Source organism: Symphalangus syndactylus, chromosome 2 (assembly GCF_028878055.3).
Source record: "Symphalangus syndactylus isolate Jambi chromosome 2, NHGRI_mSymSyn1-v2.1_pri, whole genome shotgun sequence".
Lineage (NCBI taxonomy): Eukaryota > Metazoa > Chordata > Mammalia > Primates > Hylobatidae > Symphalangus > Symphalangus syndactylus.
Window position 1 is genome coordinate 66,704,847 of NC_072424.2, and position 21,998 is coordinate 66,726,844.

The following is a 21,998-nucleotide window of genomic DNA, read 5'->3' on the forward strand; positions in this document are numbered from 1 at the left end:
TTAAAATTCCAACCTGCAATCAAAACATTTCAGCTACTTTATAAAATAATTACATTTTTTAATTTTTTAACTTGAAATGCCCTTATAACTTGATAACTTGTCAGTTTAAATTGCTTAGAATCTAATTCATAGCTAGGTAGAGGTTTAAGTGTAATATATAGGTTTATTGATATAAAACTGTCTCTACTGTTTAACAAGTTCTCCTAAAGCTAGAAGATTCCAAGCATTTTAAATAAGGAGGTATTTTCATCAAACACACAACTCAGAAGGACACATAAAACACATACACACAAGATCCTTCTGACCCTCAAACTTTAAATTTCTCTAGGAGAAAAAAAACGGTCCTCTTCATGATCAATGGCATATATTTGCAAAATAGTCAAATCCTATTTTCTAAAATCCAGAAACTAGAACAGAGCAAATAAACTAATAGAAATATAAATTCATATGGGGCCTGATACTAATTAAATATAATCAACAAAAGTGACTAGCTACAGAAAATAATTAACTGATAGCTACATAGTACAATAAAAATTAAGTTACCTTGAAGCTCTCTAGAAACAGACTAACTGTATTTTCAAGTTAGGTTATAATCTTTCTAAACAAATTTTTAGAAGAAAGAAACCAGCTAGGAAAGGAAATTTATTTTCTTAAACTCTTTTTCAGAACATATTCAAGATCATTTTAACTACTGATATGGTTTGGCTCTGTGTCCCCACCCAAATCTCATCTCAATTTGTAATCCCCACAATCCCCATGAGGGAGGGATCTGGTGGGAGGTGACTGAATCATGGAGGTGGTTTCCCCCATGCTGTTCTTGTGATAGTGAGTTCTCATGAGATCTGATGGTTTTGTAAGTGTTTAACAGTTCCTCCTTCACATGCCCTCTCTCTCTCTTCTCACCACTAAGATTGTGTCTGACAGTTCCTCCTTCACATGCCCTCTCTCTCTTCTCACCACATAAGACGTGCCTGTTTCCCCTTCCACCATGATTGTAAGTTTTCTGAGGCCTCCCCAGGCATGCAGAACTGTGAGTCCATTAAATTTCCTTCCTTCATAAATCACCCAGTCTCGAGTAGTACCTTTATAACAGTGTGAGAACAGATGAATATAACTAGTTTGAAAATAGTAATTAAAACATGACAATATTGCTGACTCTCCTACAGTCTTCAAAATGAAGCTTTTCCTGTTATTTCTATTTAATTAAAGGATATCCTAATATTTAAGCTGTATCCTTTTTTTTTTTTTTTTTTTTTTTTTAAAGACAGGATCTCATTCTGTCAACCAGGCTGGAGTTCAGTGGCATGATCAGGTTCCACAGCCTTGACCTCCTGGGTTCAAGTGATCCTCCCACCTCAACCTCCAGAGTAGCTGGAACTACAGGCTCACACCACCATCCCCAGCTAATTTTTTTTTTATGGTAAAGACAGGGTCTCACTATGTTGCCCAGGCTGGTCTCAAACTCATGGGATCAAGCAATCCTCTCACCTCAGCCTCCCAAAGTCTGGGATTACAGGCATGAGCCACAATGTCCAGCCTGTATCTTTCTAATATTACCTTCTACAAATTATTCTTCTCTGTATATATAGATCATACTGATACAGTGCAACTAAGATCAAATATAGAAATAAACTAGCTAGATATACAAAACTTCTAGGAGAAAATACAGGAGTAAATCTTTGCAAGCTTAGAGTAGAAAAGGTTTCTCAGATAAAACCCAAAAAGCATAAAATGAAGAAAAATATTGATAAATCAGACTATTTCAAAATAGTAAGGGTTTGCTCTTTGAAAGACATCATTAAGAAAATAAAAAAGGAGTTCTAGGCAAGACGGCCAACTACCTACAGCTAAAAAACGTCTCTACCATGAAAAGGAACCAAAATATCAAGTAAGCTACCACACTTTGAACCACCAAAACTTGACAATACAAAATCCTGCAACTTTGAACAGATCTTTTGAGAGAAAACACTGAAAGCCAATAGACAGGCAATGCAGACACTGTTTGAAGAGGGAAGAAGCGAGGCAGACTGCTTGGAGTAACTAGGCACCAGGACTGGCCCCCAGTTCCAGTCTGGACCTAAGGGAGGGCTGAGTAAAGGAACCCTGGGGCACCACACTCCCACCGTGGTCCTCTGGGATCCTAGCTACAAGATTTTAGCCATGAGCCCCACAGACCACGGTGCAGCTGCAGCAAAACACCACCATAGGGCCCATCTTCCAAGGCTCTCCAGCTTGTACTGAGTGGCTGCAGGTCCTGCTGTCTGCAGGGCAAAGAGAGTAAGACTGCCACTGCCATAGGACCGGAGTGTATCTGATCCACATGCCCCTTTGCCTGCCAACTCTTCAAAGACTGCCTGCCTGGCTGCTCCTGCAAGACAGTGCCCAGAGAACAGCCTCCACTTCCCTGTCTGAGTGTTCTGCTGGCAGTCTGCTGGCTGATCCCAAGGGGCCAGAGGACAAATGTGCAGGCCTGGTCCCACCTCCCCAGGATGCAAGCACACTGCCCAGGAGTATTGAGCTAAGCTCTGTGGCCTGAGCTTGGGCAGGAAAGGAGCCCTCACTCTCAGAATACAGAGAAGAGTGTGGCATGGAAACTAGGCATCCTCTCTTTGGAAGACCAGTCCAGGATGGGCATGGCCTGATAGCCAGCCAAGGTTTCTTCCCCAGGAAGCTCCGTGGCTTGGAGCATCTGAAATGGCTCAACAAACTGGGCACGCAGGGCTTTTGAGACAAGCCTGGCCAGTCCGGTTGCGCCTGCTCCTGGGACAGACATCAGACAGAGACCAACCAGATCGGGGGAGTGCAAGTTGTGAGGGCCACACAGCCATCTGCTGGGCTGCAAACCCCGGGCCATGGTCACTATACCGGCTATACACACACATACACGGTGCCACTTCCCTGCCTGAGGATCTACCACCCTTGCTTGACCAACTGCATTACCAGACCACCTGCAGACATACCCCACAACCCACTCTTACTGACAAGTACAGGGGACTGGTAGGTCCCTAAGGAGTTTCAGGTCTCCTGGCGGCCTAACCCTTGGCTTGAATCATATCTAAGGGAACAGGAAGAGAAGCCCACCAAAGCCCCACACAGAGCAAGGAAACGTGAGACAGTGCCAGTAGCTGAGGGGGATACCACCAAGGCTTAAGAACAGACTTGGAGAGAAAGTCATCGCTTATCCCCTGCCTCCTCTCTCCAGAGCACTGCTGAGGACACAATGAAATACAAAGGGGGCATGCACAGCTGTGGAAGAGCCTATCTGCCCTTACATTTAAGCACCAACTGCAGCTTGAATTACACCGCAAAACAAAATACACTGCTTCAACATGCAAAGCCTGTGAAACCCTCATAGAAACCTATCTACAACCCACGAACCCATACAGAGCCTTGGCCCTCTGAAAGCACCCAGAAATGAAGCCAACTGACTATACACAACATATACCACCGACAAACTCTCAAGGGAAAAAAGAATATTAAAAAAAAAAAAAAAAACCCATTCAATCAACAGCAAATTCAAAAAAAAAGAAGCACCAGTTCCCCCAGATGAGAAGTAATCAGTGCAAGAACTCTGGCAATTCAAAAAGTTAGAGTGTTTTGTTATTTCCAAAGGCTTGCATATACTCCCTAGCAATGAATCCCAACCAGAATGAAATGTCTGAAATTATAGACACAGAACTCAGAATATGGATGGCAAGGAAGCTCAACAAGACCCAAGAGAAGGTTGAAATCCAATCCAAGGAAGTCAGAAAAACAATCCAAGATTTGGAATATAACATAGCTATACTAAGGAAGAACCAATCTGAAATTCAATTCACCATAGAAATTTCAAAATACAATTAAAAACCTTAACAACCGGCCTTAGGAGATATACCTAATGCTAAATTACAAGTTAATGGGTGCAGGAAATCAACATGGCACATGGATACATATGTAACAAACCTGCACATTGTGCACATGTACCCTAAAACCTAAAGTATAATAAAAAAAATAAAAAACAAAAAATTAAAAATTAAAAAAAAAAGAGATGCTTAACAACAGACTAAACCAAGCAGAGGAAAGAATCTCAGAGCTTGAAGACCAATCCTTTGAAGCAACTGAGTCAGACAAAAATAAAGAAAAAGAGTCTTCAACAAATGAACAAAGCCTCTGAGAAATAATAGGATTACAAAAAGTGACCAAACCTACAACCCACGGTATTCCTGAGAAGAAAGAGTAAGCACCATGAAAGACATATGTGAGGATATAATCCACAAAAATGTCTCCAAAGTTGCTAGACAGGTCAACATGCTAATATAAGAAACTCAGAAAACCCCTGTAAGGTACTATACAAAACGACCATCATCAAGGCAGAGTCATCAGACTTTCCAATGTCAATGTAAAAGAAAAAATCTTAAAGACAACTAGAAAAAGAGTCATATCACCTATAAAGGGAACCTCATCAGGCTAATAGCAGACTTCTCAGTAGAAATCTTATAAGCCAGAAGAGACTGGGGGCCTATATTTAGCATCCTAGGAGAAATTCCAGCCAAGAATTCCATATCCCACCAAATTCAGCTTCATAAGCAAAGAAGAAATAAAATCTTTGCAGGATTAGCAATTGCTAAGGGAATCTGTTACCACTAGACTGGCCTTACAAGAGATGCTTATGGGAGTTCTAAACATGGAAACAAAAACAGTATCTGCTACCACAAAAATACACATAAGTACACAGCCCATGGACCCTATAAAACAACTACACAATCAAGGCTACAAAGCAACCAGCCAACAGCACCACCACAGGAAAAAAATCTCACATATCATTAACCTTGAATGTAAACAGTCTAAACACTCCACTTAAAAGACACAGGGTGGCAAATTGAATTTAAAAATAAAATTAAAAAAAAAGACCCAACTTTCTGCTATCTTCAAGAAACCAACTCACACCCCCAGCCTCAAAGTAAAGGGATGGAGAAAGATCTATCATGCAAATGAAAAACAAAAAAGAGCAGGTGTTGCTATTCTTGTTTCAGATAAATAAACTTTAAACCAACAGCAATAAAAAAGGACAAAGAAGATCATCACATGATAAAAAGTTCAATTCAACAAGAAGACTTAACTATCCTAAATGTATATACACCCAATATTGTAGCACGCAGATTCATAAAACAAGAACTTCCAGATGGGTATTAAGCAAGTCTCAATAAATTTTTTTTTAAATCTTAATCATGCCAAGTATGTGCTTGGACCACAGTGAAATAAAAATAGAAATCAACACCAAGATAAACTCTCAAAACCACACAATTACATGGAAAAGAAACAACTTCCTCCTGAATGACTTTCGGGCAAATAATGAAATTAAGAAAGAAAACAAAAAATTCTTTGAAACAAATGAAAGCAGAGATAAAACACACCAAAATCTCCGACATGCAGCAAAATTAGTGTTAAAAGGAAAATTCACAGCACTAAATGCCTACATCAAGAAGATAGAAATGGCTGGAGGCAGTGGCTCATGCCTGTACTTCTTGCCCTCTGGGAGGCCAAGCAGATGGCTTGAGGTCTAGAGTTCGAAACCAGCCTGGGCAACATAGCAAGACTCCTGTCTCTACAAAAAATTTCAAAAAATAAAATAAATAAATAAATAGCTGTAGTCCCAGCTACTTGGGGAGTGCTGAGGTGGGAGCATTGCTTGAACCCAGGAGGTCAAGGTTGCAGTGAGCCGAGATTGTGCCTCTGAACTCCATCCTGGGTGATAAAGTAAGACCCTACTTCAAAAAATAAAAAGAAGAAGAAGAAGACGACAGAAAGGCCTGGGCATGGTGGCTCATACTTGTAATCCCAGAATTTTGGGAGGCCAAGACAGCAGGATCACCTGAGCCCAAGAGTTCAAGACCAGCCTGGGCAATAAAGCAAGACCCCATCTCTACAAAAAAAAAAAAAAAAGAAGCTGAAAATCAGCCAAGCATGATGGCATGCACCTGTAATCCTAGCTACTCAGGCTAGGGCAGGAAGACTGTTTAAGCCCTGGAGCTTGAGGCTGCTGTGAGCTATGATCGTGCTACTGACCTCTAGCCTGGCTGACAGAGGGAGACCTTGCCACCAAAAATAAAAAGAAATGAAGATCTCAAACTATCTAATATCGCATCTAAAGGAACTAGAAAAACAAAAACAAACAAATCCCAAAATTAGCAGGAGAAAAGAAATAACTAAAATCAGAGCGGAGCAAAAAGAAGTTGAGACCCAAAAAGCCATACAAAGTAAAGAAAACCATATAGCAAAATGAAAAGTTGTGTCTTGGAAAGGATAAACAAGATCGACAGGCCACTGGCTGGATTAACAAAGAAAAAAAAAGGAGGGAAGATTCAAATAAGCACAATCTGAAATGACGAAGGTGACATTACAACCAACCTCACAGAAATACAAAAGATCCTCAGAGACTATTCTGAATACCTCTATGCACACAAACTAGAAAACCTAGAGAAAATGAATAAATTCTTGGAAACACACAACTTCACAACTGAAGAAGGAAGAAACTGAAACCCTGGACAAGCTAATAATGAACTCCGAAATTGAACCAGTTATAAAAAAACCTACCAACCCCAAAAAAGCCCTCCCTGGTCAGGCACAGTGGCTCACACCTATAATCCCAACACTTTGGGAGGCTGAGGCAGGCAGATCACTGAGGCCAGGAATTCAAGATCAGCCAGGCCAACATGCCAAAACCCGATCTCTATTCAAAATACAAAAATTAGCCAGGCATGGTGGCACATGCCTTTAATCCCAGCTAATCAGGAGGCTGAGGCATCAGAATTGCTTGAACACAGGAGGCAGAGGTTGCAGTGGGCTAAGATTGCAGCAATGCACTCCAGCCTGGCCAATAGAGTGAAGCTGTCTCAAAAAAAAAAGCCCTAGACCAGATGGATTCCCAGCCCAATTCTACCAGACATACAAAGAAGAGCTGGTACCAATCCTACCGAAACAATCTCCCAAAATTGAAGAGAAGGGACCCCTTCCTAACTCATTCTACAAAACCAGCATATTGTGATACCAAAATCTGGCAAAAACACAACAAAAAAATAATACTATAGGCCAATATCCCTGATAAACAGACACAAAAATCCTCAAAAAAATACTAGCAAACCAAATCCAGCACCATATCAAAAAGTTAATTCACTGCTTCAAGCAAACTTTGTTCCTGGGTTGCAATGTTGGTTCAACATATGAAAATCAATAAGTGTGATTTAACACATAAACAGAATTCAAAACAAAAACCACATGATCATCTCAATGGCTGCAAAACAAGCATTTGAAAAAATCCAACATTCCTGCATGATAAAAATCCTAAACAAACTACGCACTGAAGAACATACCTCAAAATAAGAGCCATCTATGCTAAACCCACAGCCAACATAATACTGAACAGACAAAAGCTGGAACCATTCCCCTTAAGAAAAGGAACCAGACAAAGATGGCCACTCTCGCCACTCCTATCCAGCACAGTACTAGAAGTCCTAGCAAGAGCAATCAGGTAAAAGAAAGAAATAAAAGGCATCCAAATAGGAAGAGAGGACATCAAATGTTCTCTATTTCAGTAAATTTTCAGAATACAAAATCAGCATACAAAAATCAAGAGCATTTCTATAAACCAATGACGTTCAAGCTGAGAGCCAAATAAAAACATGATTCCATTTACAACAGCCACCCAAAAAAATAAAATACCTAGGAATACACCCAACCAAGGAGGTGAAAAGATCTGTACTAGAACTACAAAACACTGCTGAAACAAATCACGGACAACACAAACAAAACAAATTCCGTGCTCATGGATTGAAAGAATCAATATCGCTAAAATGTCCATATTGTCCAAAGCAATCTATAGATTCAATCCCATTCCTGTCAAACTACCAACAGCATTTTTCTTTCACAGAACAAAAAAAAAACTATTATAAAATATGGAACCAAAAAAAGAACCCAAATAGACACAGCAATCCTAAGCAAAAGGGACAAAGCCGAAGGCATCATATTACAACCAACCGCAAACTATACTAATAAGGCTACAGTAACCAAAAGAGCATGGTGCTCCTACAAAAATAGACACATAGACAAATGGAATAGAATAGAGAACCCAGAAATAAAGCCACATACCTACAACTAACCGATCTTCAACAAAGTCAACAAAAATAAGCAATGGGAAAAGGGCTCCCTATTCGATAAAGTGTGCTACTAAAACTGGCTAACCGTAGGCAGAAGAATTAAACTGGACCCCTACTTATCACCGTATACAAAAAAAAAAAAAGCTCAAGATGGGTTAAAGACTTAAATGTAAGACTGCAAACTATAAAAATCCTGAAAGAAAACCTAGGAAATATCCTTGTGGACAGCAGCCTAGGCAAAGAATTTATGTCTAAGTCCTCAAAAACAAAAATTGACAAGTGGGACATAATTAAGCTAAAGAGCTTCTGCACAGCAAAATAAACTATCAACAGAGTAAACAGACAACCTACAGAATGGGAGAAAATATTCACAGACTATGTATCTGAAAAAGGACTAATATCCAGAATCTATAAGGAACTTAATTCAACAAGCAAAAAACAATCCCATTAAAAAGTGGGAAAAGGACATGAACAGTTACCAAAAGAGGACACAGAAGTGGCCCAACAAGAATGAAAAAATGCTCACCATCACTTACCAGGGACATGCAAATAAAAATCACAATGAGATACCATCTCATACCAGTCAGAATGGTTATTACTAAAAAGTCAAAGAATAACAGATGCTGGAGACACTGCAGAGAAAAGGGAATGCTTATACACTGTTGGGGGGAATGTAAGTTAGTTTAGTCACTGTGGAAAGTAATTTGGAGATTTCACAAAGAACTAAAAATAGAACTACCATTTGACCCACAATCCCATTATTGGAAATATACCCAAAGGAAAACAAATCATTCTACCAAAAAGATACCCGCACTTGTATGTTTACCATAGCACTATTTACAATAGCAAAGACATGGAATTAACCTAGGTGTCCATCAATGGTGGACTGGGTAAATAAAATGCAGTACATATATACCATAGAATACTATGCAGCCATAAAAAAGAATGAACTCACATCCCTCGCAGTAACATGGATGCAGCTGGAGGCCATTATCCCAAGTGAATTAATGCAGAAACAGAAAACCACCTATCACATGTTCTCACTTATAAGCTGGAGCTAAATTTTGGGTACACACAGACATAAAGACAAGAACCACAGACACTGGGGACTACAATAGGAGGAAGAGAGGAACAAGGGCAAGGGCTGAAAAAGTCCTATTGGGTTCTATGTTCACTATCTGGGTAATAAAACCAACAGAAGCCCAAACTCCTGCCTCACACAATATACCCTTATAACAACCTGCTCATGTTACCCACTGAATCTAAAATTTAAATTTAAATTAAAAAAGCAAAAGGCCACCCACAGAAAATATTTGCAACACATATATCTGGCAAAGGACTTATATCTGGAATATATAAAGAACTATTTTTTCAAGCAATATTTGCTGATACAAAAAAAAATTTTTTTTAAAAACTGTTACAGTTCAATAAGATAACTCAATTTTTTTTAAACCTGGGCAAAAGATCTGAACTTTATAAAACAAAGCATGTAAGACCACGAAGCACGTAAGTTGCTTAACATCATCAATTATCAGGAAAATGCGAGTTAAAACCACAATGAGATCCTAGTATACATTCATTAAAATAGCTAAAATTGAAAAGAGTGACCATATCAAGTGTTCCTGAGGATGTAGAGGAACTGGAACCCTCATACTGTGGTTTTACCAGTATCTACATCTACCAAACCTCAGATTCTTCCAGGCGAGTGGCTCACGCCTGTGATCCCTGCACTTGGAGGCCAAGGCAGGTAGATCACTTGAGCCCAGAAGTTCAGGACCAGCCTGGGCAACATGGTGAAACCCTGTCTCTAGAAAAAATACAAAAATGCGCCATGCATGGTGGTGTGTGCCTGTGGTCCCAGCTACTAAGGAGGCTGAGAGGAGAGGATCGCCTGAGTCCAGGAGGTGGAGGGTGCTGTGAGCTGTGATGGCATCACTACATTCCTGCCTAGGTGAGAGTGAGACACTGTCTCAAAAATTAAAATAAATCATCAGACTGTACAATTTAAATGAATGCTGTTTTATATAAAATTATATCTCAATATGTTGTTTTTTTAGCTAGATGCTAAAGTGAGATGCTGGTATAAGTCTGTAGTTTGTATTAATAACATAATCCAAATGTTTGTATTCATCAATATGGCCTTGTTCTCAGCAATGAACTTTATCAAAAACCCAGGTTATACATTTGATACATTTAAAAATATATGCCAAAAAAATCACTTTAATCTCATTTGTATATTATGGTAGGAGTTCTTTCCAAAAAAATTTTTTACTATGTGGGGGCCAAAGCGACTCCATCTTGGATGCTAATCTGCCCATGTTGACTTCTGATTAACCCCAGTTCTGGGAAGGCCCCTAAGATTTCTAGTTTATCTACTGTTCTTTGTATAAGAGCATGCCCTAACTATAAATCCTGCCCATAGGTAAAAACAACCTTGATGTGATTGTACTTACTTGTTCTACTTATCCCTTCTGAATCACCTGTTTCCTGTGGTATATAAGCCCTGGCCTTGGGAGTAATGGTGGGGATCCACCATCTTATCTCACTGCCACCTGAGACACAGGATTGGTTTCTTTTTAAGTCCCTATTAAATATATCTTTCTAAGAAACCGGATTTGTCAGTCTCTTTCTTTGGTTTCTTTGCTTCCTTGGACTTTGGGAATAGGTTTGCATAGGCCTGCCCACCACAAAACATGCTACTTTTAAAAATTTTTTGAAAACAACTATCAATTGAGCCAAATCACCAATTTCTACATTCCTGGTATAATAAAATGACCATTAATATTTAGAATAAAAACCTTAGTCATTGAACAACCCTCAATAAAAAAGGATATTTATACAATGGAACTGCAGACAGTAGGAACAATCTGTGCAAATGTAAATATATTAATCAAAAAAGCACATATGGCAAACTATAAATAAATCAGAATGGCTAGAATATAAGGTGGGGTAAGAAATGCCAAATGCAGTTGGAGAGAATGAAAGGGTCAAAATCCTGAAAAAACATGTGAAACATACTAAAGATTATAAAGGCAATGGAGATATAGTAAAGAATTTTAAGCATGGCAATAAAATTATCAGGGTTTGGAAAAACCACTCCCATGGCTGATTATAGCTCTGGCCTGTAATCCCAGCACTTTGGGAGGCTGAGGGTGGCAGATCACTTGAGGCCAGGAGTTCAAAATCAGCCTGGCCAACATGGAGAAACCCCATCTCTACTAAAAATAGAAAAATTAACTGGGGTTGGTGGCGGTTGCCTGTAATCCCAGCTACTCGGGAGGCTGAGGCAGGAGAATCGCGTGAGCCCAGGAGGCAGAGATTGCAGTGAGCTGAGATCATGTCACTGCACTCTAGCCTGGGCAACAGAGCGAGACACCATCTCAAAAAAAACTGAGAATGAACCATGATGGGCTTCAAAGAACAAAAACACAGGGTCATGTACGCCAAGTAAAGGAACTTTTCTAAGATATGAGTGTTTAAATGTCACATAATGATTAGAATGGAAAATCACTATTTGATTAAGAGTGCTAGCCAGGTGCAGTGGCTCATGCCTGTAATCCCTGCACTTTAGGAGGCCGAGGCGGGAATATCACTTGAAGCCAGGAGTTCAAGACCAGCCTGGACAACAGAGTATACCCCTGTCTCTACAAAAAATAAAATTTAAAAAATAGCCAGGCATGGTGGCAAGTGACTGTAGTCCCAGCTACTCAGGAGGTTGAGGTGGGAGGATTGCTTGAGACCAGGAAGTCAAGGATGCAGTGAGCTATGATCGCACCACTGCACTCCAGCCTCGATGACTGAGTGAGACATAGTCTTAAAAAGCAAACAAACAAAAAACAGTGCTGAGGGAGGACTCCAGACTGCAACAAAGTGGATAGGAATAAATGGATTCAAGTACAGATTCTTTTAAAAAGTCAACTGAGAAAGGGAAGAGGGAATGCAAAACAGAAAGAAGGGTACGGGGTTTTTTCAGTGGGAGGGGATTATTTAACAAGTTTAGATATGTTTACAGGCTCAGGACAAGAACCTAGTTAAACCACAAAGCTTGAAAATAATAGAAACGATATAAGTGAAATTAAGTTTCCGAAGGAAGAAAATAAAAAACAAAGAGATCAGCCTTGAACTGAAAGACATCACTTAGAAATAAATAGCTATGACCAAGAAAATCTATAAATTCCATTATCTCCATTGCTTTGTAAGAAAAAGTGCTTCAAAAAAGCCACACAAAGATGTGCGCTGTAAACGCATTTTTGTATTCATGTATCTTAACCCAACTTGTAAACTTCCTTACTATCTTCTATTTCAGACCAATTCAAGCAACAAATATTTCAACTTCTGATGTTTCTCACCTAAGCTACTGTTTTTGTATCCAATTTTTACTCTTGCAAGATTAAATATTTTTATGAATAGGAAATGTAATAATAATTGCCAATTAGCTAATATGTCATGTGAAGATATGTAATCTTCCTAGAATAAAAGGAAAGTACCATTTTCCTTTTAATATTCTTTATATGCAAATACAAAAAGTCTTAGTCTAATGGTTCAGTCATACATCAAAACATTTATAGATAGGGTTATAAAGTTACAAAATCATCAAAACAAACCTCTATAGAAAAATGTGGGAGATTATGTATTTGATATAAAAAAAATCCATTAATTAGGTATACTACAAGCTTAGATATGTCTTCAGTTTTTGTTTAAAGCAATTTTCAGTTTTCTTCATCATGAGAATGGGTCCATCTAGTGGTAAGTAAGCCACAGTTTTTAACTAAATATTAGCTCACAATTAACTATTTCAAGGCAACTTCTATTCAGATTTTTCTAGGCAAGCCAATATAATGAAATAAATGTATATGGCATTTACAATCAAACTAGGAAAAGAAACTCCCCAATAAATAGACAGAGAGATTAGCTATAGCTGTACATGCTAGGGGCAGTTTATAAAGAGCTGGTGACAATGCATCTTTTTAAATAAAGCCTGATCTCAACATATACTATTTTTTTTTGGCGGGGGTTGGGGGGGGTGGTACAGACAGGGTCTATGTTGCCAAGGCTGGTCTTGAACTCCTGGGCTCAAGAGATCCTTGGCCTTGGTCTTCTGGGATTGCAGGCATGAGCCACCACACCTGGCCCACAATTTTATTTCTATCTCACTAGCTAAATTTTTTAATGCTAAAAATCCTAATTATCTGATCAGTCTAATTAGGTCAGTAGTTCTTTTTTTTTTTTTTTTTTGAGATGGAGTTTTGTTCTTTTTGACCAGGCTGGAGTGCAATGGAGCAATCTCGGCTCACTACAACCTCTACCACAGCCTCCTGAGTACCTGGGATTACAGGCATGCGCCACCACGCCTGGCTAATTTTGTATTTTTAGTAGAGACAAGGTTTCACCATGTTGGTCAGGCTGGTCTCAAACTCTGACCTCAGGTGATCTACCCGCCTCGGCCTCCCAAAGTGCTGGGATTACAGGCGTGAGCCACTGCACTGAGGATTCAGTAGTTCTTAACTGGGGAAGATTTTGCCCCCCAGGGGACATTTTGCAATGTCTAGAGACAATTTTAATTGTTACAATTTGTGGGATGAAGTTGAGCCTGAACAACATAGCGAGACCTGGTCTCTAAAAAATTATTTAATATAATATAATATATATTATAAGATATATTTAATATAATATATATTATAAGATATATTTAATATAATATATATTATAAGATATATTTAATATAATATATATTATAAGATATATTTAATATAATATAAATTATATTATATTTATAAATATATATTTAATATTATATATTATAATATATATCAGTCCTATATATATTAAATAATATATTTAATATATTATATTAAATATATTGTTTAATATAATATAATATATATTATATTATAATATATATATCAGTCCAGCCTGAACAACATAGCGAGACCTGGTCTCTAAAAAATTATTTAATATAATATAATAAAGGCAAAAAAAATTAATGCAGTTGTTCCTCAGACTCCTCAGGGGATTGGTTCTAGGATCCCCCTCAGATACCAAAATCCTCTGATGCTCAATGCTCAGGTGCCTTGTATAAAATGGCATAGTATTTGCATATGACCTATGAACATCCTGCCGTTTTCTTTGAATCACCTCTAGGTATTACTTATAATACCTAATGCAACGTAAGTGCTATGTGAACAGTTACTATACTGTATTTTTTGTTTTGAAAAAGCAGGTTATTTATATGGTACAGTATGCAGCTATTATTTAACAGAACAATATTATGGATATACATGAAATATATTAAGGATGTGTGTATATATATTCATACATTTACATGAATATATATAACAGTCACACATATATACACATATATTGAGGTGTATGACTAGAACCTACACAGCTTAAGGTAATACTGAAGCCTTTATCTGAATAATTAAAAACAACTCACAACAGTGTTTTCTCATTTGAGAGAAGCCATTATAGGGGTAAACGCTAAATATGCTTAATGAATTCAAAGAAGGGCAGTCAAGCAATTTTAACCCCTGGCATTAGATGTCATGATTTTAGAAAGATTCATACTCCAGGTTTAGGAAAACAAATTCATCCTTGTTATAAACTGTGCAGTTGTATTCTTAGAAGAACTGATAAGAAAAAATTCTAATTGTTTTGAGTGTTTACAGGTTATGAAACGTATAGAACCTAGTGATATATATATTATTTGTTTTATACTCCCGGCAGTGATTCTGTTCATGTGGATTGAAGTGGAAACATTTGCTTTGGGCCTGCCAAATTTTGGAGCACAGGATGTATTGCCAGTTATTTCTTATAGTATTACTGTAGAGGCAATAACAGAAACTAGTCTCAGAACTGATTGCTGGTAACACCTTTTTAAATAAAAAGCACTAAAGAATCAAGCTTAAGTATTCTTAGGATCTGAAAATACTGTCCTGCTTTTATAGTACTTTCATTTATTTTTAGTTTCAGAGAAGGAACTTTTATCAGCCTTGCACAAACTCTTGCTGATCAATATTTGTGACCAGTAGTAAACATTTGTGATGTGGCAAAGGTTAGACTCAGGTTTCTTTTCAAAGCTGTCTTGGTTTTAAAAAAAATCCCAGCCTGGGTGACATAGTGAGACCTGGTCTTTAAAAAAAAAAAAAGTAATCTTTGAATTTGCTGATATAATTGTTAACTTATCAATTACAGTTGACAATTGATTCAGTTATCAGTTGATAATTGGTGAGGCTATGGGCTAATGCTGTAGGCTTGGTGGAAATATAAAGTTCTTGAAACGTGCCACATTTTCTTAATCCAGTCTATCGTTCTTGGACATTTGGGTTGGTTCCAACTCTTTGCTATTGTGAATAGTGCCGCAATAAACATACGTGTGCATGTGTCTTTATAGCAGCATGATTTATAGTCCTTTGGGTATATACCCAGTAATGGGATGGCTGGGTCAAATGGTATTTCTAGTTCTAGATCCCTGAGGAATCGCCACACTGACTTCCACAATGGTTGAACTAGTTTACAGTCCCACCAACAGTGTAAAAGTGTTCCTATTTCTCCACATCCTCTCCAGCACCTGTTGTTTCCTGGTTTTTTAATGATGGCCATTCTGACTGGTGTGAGATGGTATCTCATTGTGGTTTTGATTTGCATTTCTCTGATGGCCAGTGATGATGAGCATTTCTTCATGTGTTTTTTGGCTGCATAAATGTCTTCTTTTGAGAAGTGTCTGTTCATGTCCTTTGCCCACTTTTTGATGGGGTTGTTTGTTTTTTTCTTGTAAATTTGTTTGAGTTCATTGTAGATTCTGGATATTAGCCCTTTGTCAGATGAGTAGGTTGCAAAAATTTTCTCCCATTCTGTAGGTTGCCTGTTCACTCTGATGGTAGTTTCTTTTGCTGTGCAGAAGCTCTTTAGTTTAATTAGATCCCATTTGTCAATTTTGGCTTTTGTTGCCATTGCTTTTGGTGTTTTAGACATGAAGTCCTTGCCCACGCCTATGTCCTGAATGGTATTGCCTAGGCTTTCTTGTAGGATTTTAATGGTTTTAGGTCTAACATTTAAGTCTTTAATCCATCTTGAATTAATTTTTGTATAAGGTGTAAGGAAGAGATCCAGTTTCAGCTTTCTACATATGGCTAGCCAGTTTTCCCAGCACCATTTATTAAATAGGGAATCCTTTCCCCATTTCTTGTTTTTGTCAGGTTTGGCACATATACACCATGGAATACTATGCAGCCATAAAAAATGATGAGTTCATGTCCTTTGTAGGGACATGGATGAAACTGGAAACCATCATTCTCAGTAAACTATCGCAAGGACAAAAAACCAAACACCGCATGTTCTCACTCATAGGTGGGAATTGAACAATGAGAACTCATGGACACAGGAAGGGGAACATCACACTCCGGGGACTGTTGTGGGGTTGGGGGAGCGGGGAGGGATAGCATTAGGAGATATACCTAATGCTAAATGACAAGTTAATGGGTGCAGGAAATCAACATGGCACATGGATACATATGTAACAAACCTGCACATTGTGCACATGTACCCTAAAACCTAAAGTATAATAATAAAAACAAAAAAATAAAATAAAAAAATAAAAAAAATAAAGTTCTTGAAACAAACAGAAGCTTGAAACCTTTTCTAATCCTTAGCAGTAACTACAGCTTCATAGTCCCTTATCTGAAACCCTTAGAACCAGATGTTTTCAATTTTTACCATACTGTTAGCTTCTCTGGGGCAGTACTCTCAAATTTTTTTTTATTATGGAAATTTGCAGACATACCCAAAATAGTGCGAATAGAAAAATGAAACCCCATGTATCCATCATCCAGCTTTGGTAATTATCGTTTTGCTGATTTTTTTTCATCCTCCACCCTTAATAATATTTTTGGAGTAAATTGGCCTTCCTATGTCTGTATTAAAAATATTTGGGAAAAAACTCAATAAAAAATACAGTAAAAAATAATACAAATTTAAAAATACAATATAGTAACTGTTCACATAGCACTTACATTGTATTAGGTATTATAAGTAATACCTAGAGGTGATTCAAAGAAAACGGCAGGATGTTCATAGGTCATATGCAAATACTATGCCATTTTATACAAGGCACTTGAGCACTGAGCATCAGAGGATCCTGGTATCTCAGGGGGATCCTAGAACCAATCCCCTGAGGAGTCTGAGGAACAACTGCATTAATTTTTTTTTGCCTTTATTATTATTATATTAAATAACTTTTTAGATACCAGGTCTCACTATGTTGTCCAGGCTGGACTTCAACTCCCAGGCTCAAGCACTCTTTCCACCTTAGCTCCCAAGTAGCTGGGACTAGAGGCATGTGCCACTGGGCCCAGCTATTACTATTATTTTTAATTGATACATAATAACTGTATTATAAATACCTAAATATATATTTATGGGGTAGAGTGTGATATTTCAATACCTGTCTACAATGTATAATGATCAAATCAGAGTAATTAGCATTTTAATGACCTTAAACTGTATTTTAGAGCAAGTCACAGATATGTCATGTCACTAAAAATGTTTCAATACACATCTCTAATAAGGACTCTGGGTTTCATATGATTACCATGCAATAATTATACCAAAAGAAGAGTTATAAATTCCTTAATGTCATCTAGAATCTAGTTTGTTTTTAGATTTCCTCAATTACCTTAAAAAATTATTTTTTTTTTTTTTTTTGAGATGGAGTCTCGCTCTGTCGCCCAGCCTAGAGTGCAGTGGTGCGATCTCGGCTCACTGCAAGCTCCACTTCTCGGTTTCATGCTACTCTCCTGCCTCAGCCTCCTGAGTAGCTGGGACTACAGGCGCCCACCATCACGCCCAGCTAATTTTTTGTATTTTTTTAGTAGAGACGGAGTTTCACCATGTTAGGCAGGATGGTCTTGATCTCCTGACCTCGTGATCCACCTGCCTCGGCCTCCCAAAGTACTGGGATAAAGTTAGTTTTTCAAACCAGGATCCAACAATATCCACAAATTGCATTTTTTGTTAGGTCTCTCAAGTGTCCCTGATTCCCTCTTTTAAATGCAATCAATATGATGGAAAAGCCTAACCATTGTTCTATGAAATGTTCCACATTCTAAATTTATCTGATTGCATCTTCATGGTTTCAATCAGCTTGTTCTCTTATCTCCTGTATGTCTTGTAAATTGATAGTTAAATCCAGAGACATAATTAGATTCACTTTTAAGACTTTAGGTAAGAATATTTTATAGACAGTACTGTGTATTTTCTTTCATACCACATCAGGAAGCACATAATGTTTGGTTGTCCCACTTTTAGTGGTACTAAGATGAGTAAGTGGGTTCAAGTGGTGGCTGCTCATTTCTTCTGTTATAAAGTTTTCCATTTTGTATTTTACTTAATGATTTTACTGACCATTGATGACTGTTGTTTCCAGGTTGTTTTTTTGTTACCAAGGGAAGTTGTGATGAAATTCCTTTCACATAACTCTTTATGTCCATCTCTGACTACTTCCTTAAAATAAGTTCGTAGTCTTCAAGAGTCAAGAGAAACACTTTTAAGGATCTTGAGAAATACCATGTTTTCTCTCCACAGAGCCCTCTGTAGAGACTATATAAATTAACACTCAAAAATGTATGAATGCACCCATTTTATCCAATCCTTGACACTAACAGACATTATAATTTTCTTTTTCCAAGAAGGAAAAGTTTATTGAGTCAGCCACAGAGGAACAGAGAAACAGATGCAGGGAGGTTCTCTGTGCAGCAGGGTATGCAACAAACATTTACCTGACAAAGAGAACAAAACCCAAAGGCTCTGTGTAGAAACAGACACAAACACAAGGCCACTTTTACCCACCTAATGTCATGTGCAACATTACTCTTCCTTACAATCCCTTTTCCTCATAAAACATAGCATTATGTGTTTAACAAACATATCGTAGCTAAATCAGCAAGAGCTATTATAGTGCTCCAACTTAACAAGTTGATTTAAAAAAACAAGTGTCCTATGGCCAGTTCACAATTAAACAAAATAGTTTTGTTCCGAGATTCCTTTCTCTGGCAACAAGGCATTTCCAACAAACAGGTCATTCTGTCACCAGGAGCTGGTCTCAGTCCATGGCACAGAACGACGTGCCCCTGGCAGCTGGGGGAGGGGAAGGGGAAGCCACTGGGAGGGGTATTCAGTTATCCTGGAGGCCCTGAGGAGGGGTGGCCAAGGGCCACCTCAATGCTGGGGGGCTCCACCCAGGATAGTGCTGGCTGGCTTCGCATGAGGAGGTGACAAGAACTTTAGGCTGGTCCCCCAACATGCCATGTGCAAGGGCCTTGTTCAACCCAGAACTGAGCTGACATCACTCCCAGGTAGTGCAGGGCAAAGTCCCCCAGGAGCTCTCAGAAACATAATTTTTTCAATCTTTGCCAATTTGATGTGGAGTGCAGCTACCAGCATGTACTTTAATTTGTATCTTATTAGCAAGTGAGAAAAATTTTTTTCATGTTTCTTGGTTTCTTGTATTTCATATTCAATAAATTGCTTTCATTTTTTTCCATAATTTTCTATTAAAGAATGCCTCTTTCACTTACTGGTATATATCTTCATAAATAAGATTATTAACTTTTTATGTTACATATGCTTCAGATATTTTTCCAAATTTGTCAAAATCTTTTTTTGAGACAGAATTCTTGCTATGTTGCCCAGAGCAGTGTCAAACTCCTGGGCTCAAGCAATCCTCCTGCCTCAGCCTCTCAAGTAGCTGGGATTACAGGCATGTGCCACCAAGCCAGACCCCAATTTGTCCAACATCTTTTTGCCTTCCTTCTGTTGTGTCTTTTGTTGTTGTTGTTTTATGTTTTATTTTTTTCTTTGCCCTCAAACATTCTCCTCTCCAATTTTATTTTTTAGAGACAGATTTTCACTCTATTGCCCAAGCTGGAGTGCAGGTGTGACCATACCTCACTACAGCCTCAAACTCCTGGGCTCAAGCAGTCCTCCCACCTCAGCCTCTTAAGTAGCTGGGACTACAGGAGTACACTGCTACACTTGGCTTATTTTTTTATTTACAGAGGGTCTCACTTTGTTACCCAGGATGGTCTCAAACCCCTGGCTTCAAGTGATTCTGCCATCTTGGCCTCCCAAAGTGCTGAGATAACAACAGTGAGCCACTACACCCACCTGCTGTGTTTTTTTTTAACACAAAAATTTTTCACTTTTATGTGGCCAACTAGAAACTAGCACAGCAACTAATTACAGATCTCAACTTTAAAGCCAGAAACTGGATTAAAAACCTGGCTTATCCTTGTTAGTATAGCAGTGACAAGAAAAAAAAAGAAAAAACCTGGCTCAACTACTTATTAGATGCATGACCATGGGCAAAGTACTTAACTTCTCTGAGACTCAATTTCCTTATCTATAGTTTCCCAAGTCCACTGAACAAATAATAAGCATTTATTAATACTAGTTTATTAATAAATAAGTGTTCACACCTGTAATCCCAGCACTTTGGGAGGCCAAGGTGGGTAGATCACTTGAACCCAGGAGCTCAAGACCAGCCTAGGCAACATGGTGAAACAGTGTCTCTACAAAAAATACAAAAATTAGCAGGGTGTGGTGGTGCGTACGCCTACGGTCCCAGCTACTCGGGAGGCTGAGGTGGGAGGATCACTTGAGCCCTGCAGACAGAGGTTGCAGTGAGAAGAAGTCACACCACTGCACTCTAGCCTGGGCAATACAGCAAGGCCCTACCTCAAAAAAAAAAAAAAAAAAAAAAACTAGCTGTTACTATCATCATTAATAGCCACCATACTTTAAATTCTGACAGCAGTTCTCAAATTTAAGTCTGCATAAAAGCCACCTAATACTTTTCTTTCGAAAATCTAGATTCCTGGCAAAAGTGCAGTGGTGCATGTAGTCCTAGCAACTCAAGAGGCTAAGGCAGGAGGATCAACTGAGGACAGGAGTTCGAGGCTGTAGTGTGATATAATTCTGCCTATAAATAGCCACTGCACTCCAAGTGGGCAACATAGCAAGACCCTGTCTCTTAAAAAAAAAAAATCTGGATTCCTAACATTCATCCCTAGACATTTTGATTACGTAGGTCCAGGATAGGCCCTAAAACATACATTTCTAACAAGTATCTTCAAGTGGTTCTGATGCAGGCAGTCCAGGAGCACTCCTAAAAGAAAAATACTCATTTATGGATTCTGTCTTTGGTGATATACATGGAATATCCTTCTTTATTTACTCCAGAATTAAATAAATATTTACTATTTTCTCCTATATTCTTTTTGGTCCTTTTAAAAATATTTAATACACCTAAAACTCACTTATTATGTGAACACCATTTGGTGACAAATCACACCTTTCCTCTCTAATTTAAAAACATCTCCTTTACCACCAGGAACTAGTGCTATCAGTTCCACTGCTTTACCATATGATTTAATGACTGTAAAGAAAAATCTACTCATTACTCTTGTTTTTCAAATTTTTCTTGCTCATAATCTTGCGTGTCTGATTTGCCAAACTATTTTTTTCTGTGCTCGGTAATATTCAGTGACTTAACAGAGGTGGGAGATTTTACAAATTAATTTCAAAGTAATTCTGCCTAACTTTCATTGGGATTTTGGTTGGAATAACATTAAAACTTTGAAATTAATGTGGAAACAAGTAATGCCTCTCCATTTCTTTTATTTTAATATTTAAATATATTTTCTTCATAAAGACCATCTGCATTTATTAATAACAATTCCTTGGTGTTTTGTACTTCTGTTATAGAAGAAAGAGGTAGTTTCAAGCGTGAACGTGCAACTCAGATTGCTTAGGATATAATCCAGGCTCTAGCCCTTACTAGCTGTGTGAGTGACCCTTCAGCAGTCTTAA

The 21,998-nt window shown here is 38.1% G+C and overlaps 1 protein-coding gene across 2 annotated transcripts in view; it reads right to left on the reverse strand.

The window, feature by feature from the left end:
• RNGTT (RNA guanylyltransferase and 5'-phosphatase) overlaps positions 1 to 21,998 on the reverse strand; it is a 369,800-nt gene that overhangs the window by 312,987 nt on the left and 34,815 nt on the right. The gene's annotated exons all lie outside the window — the stretch shown is intronic.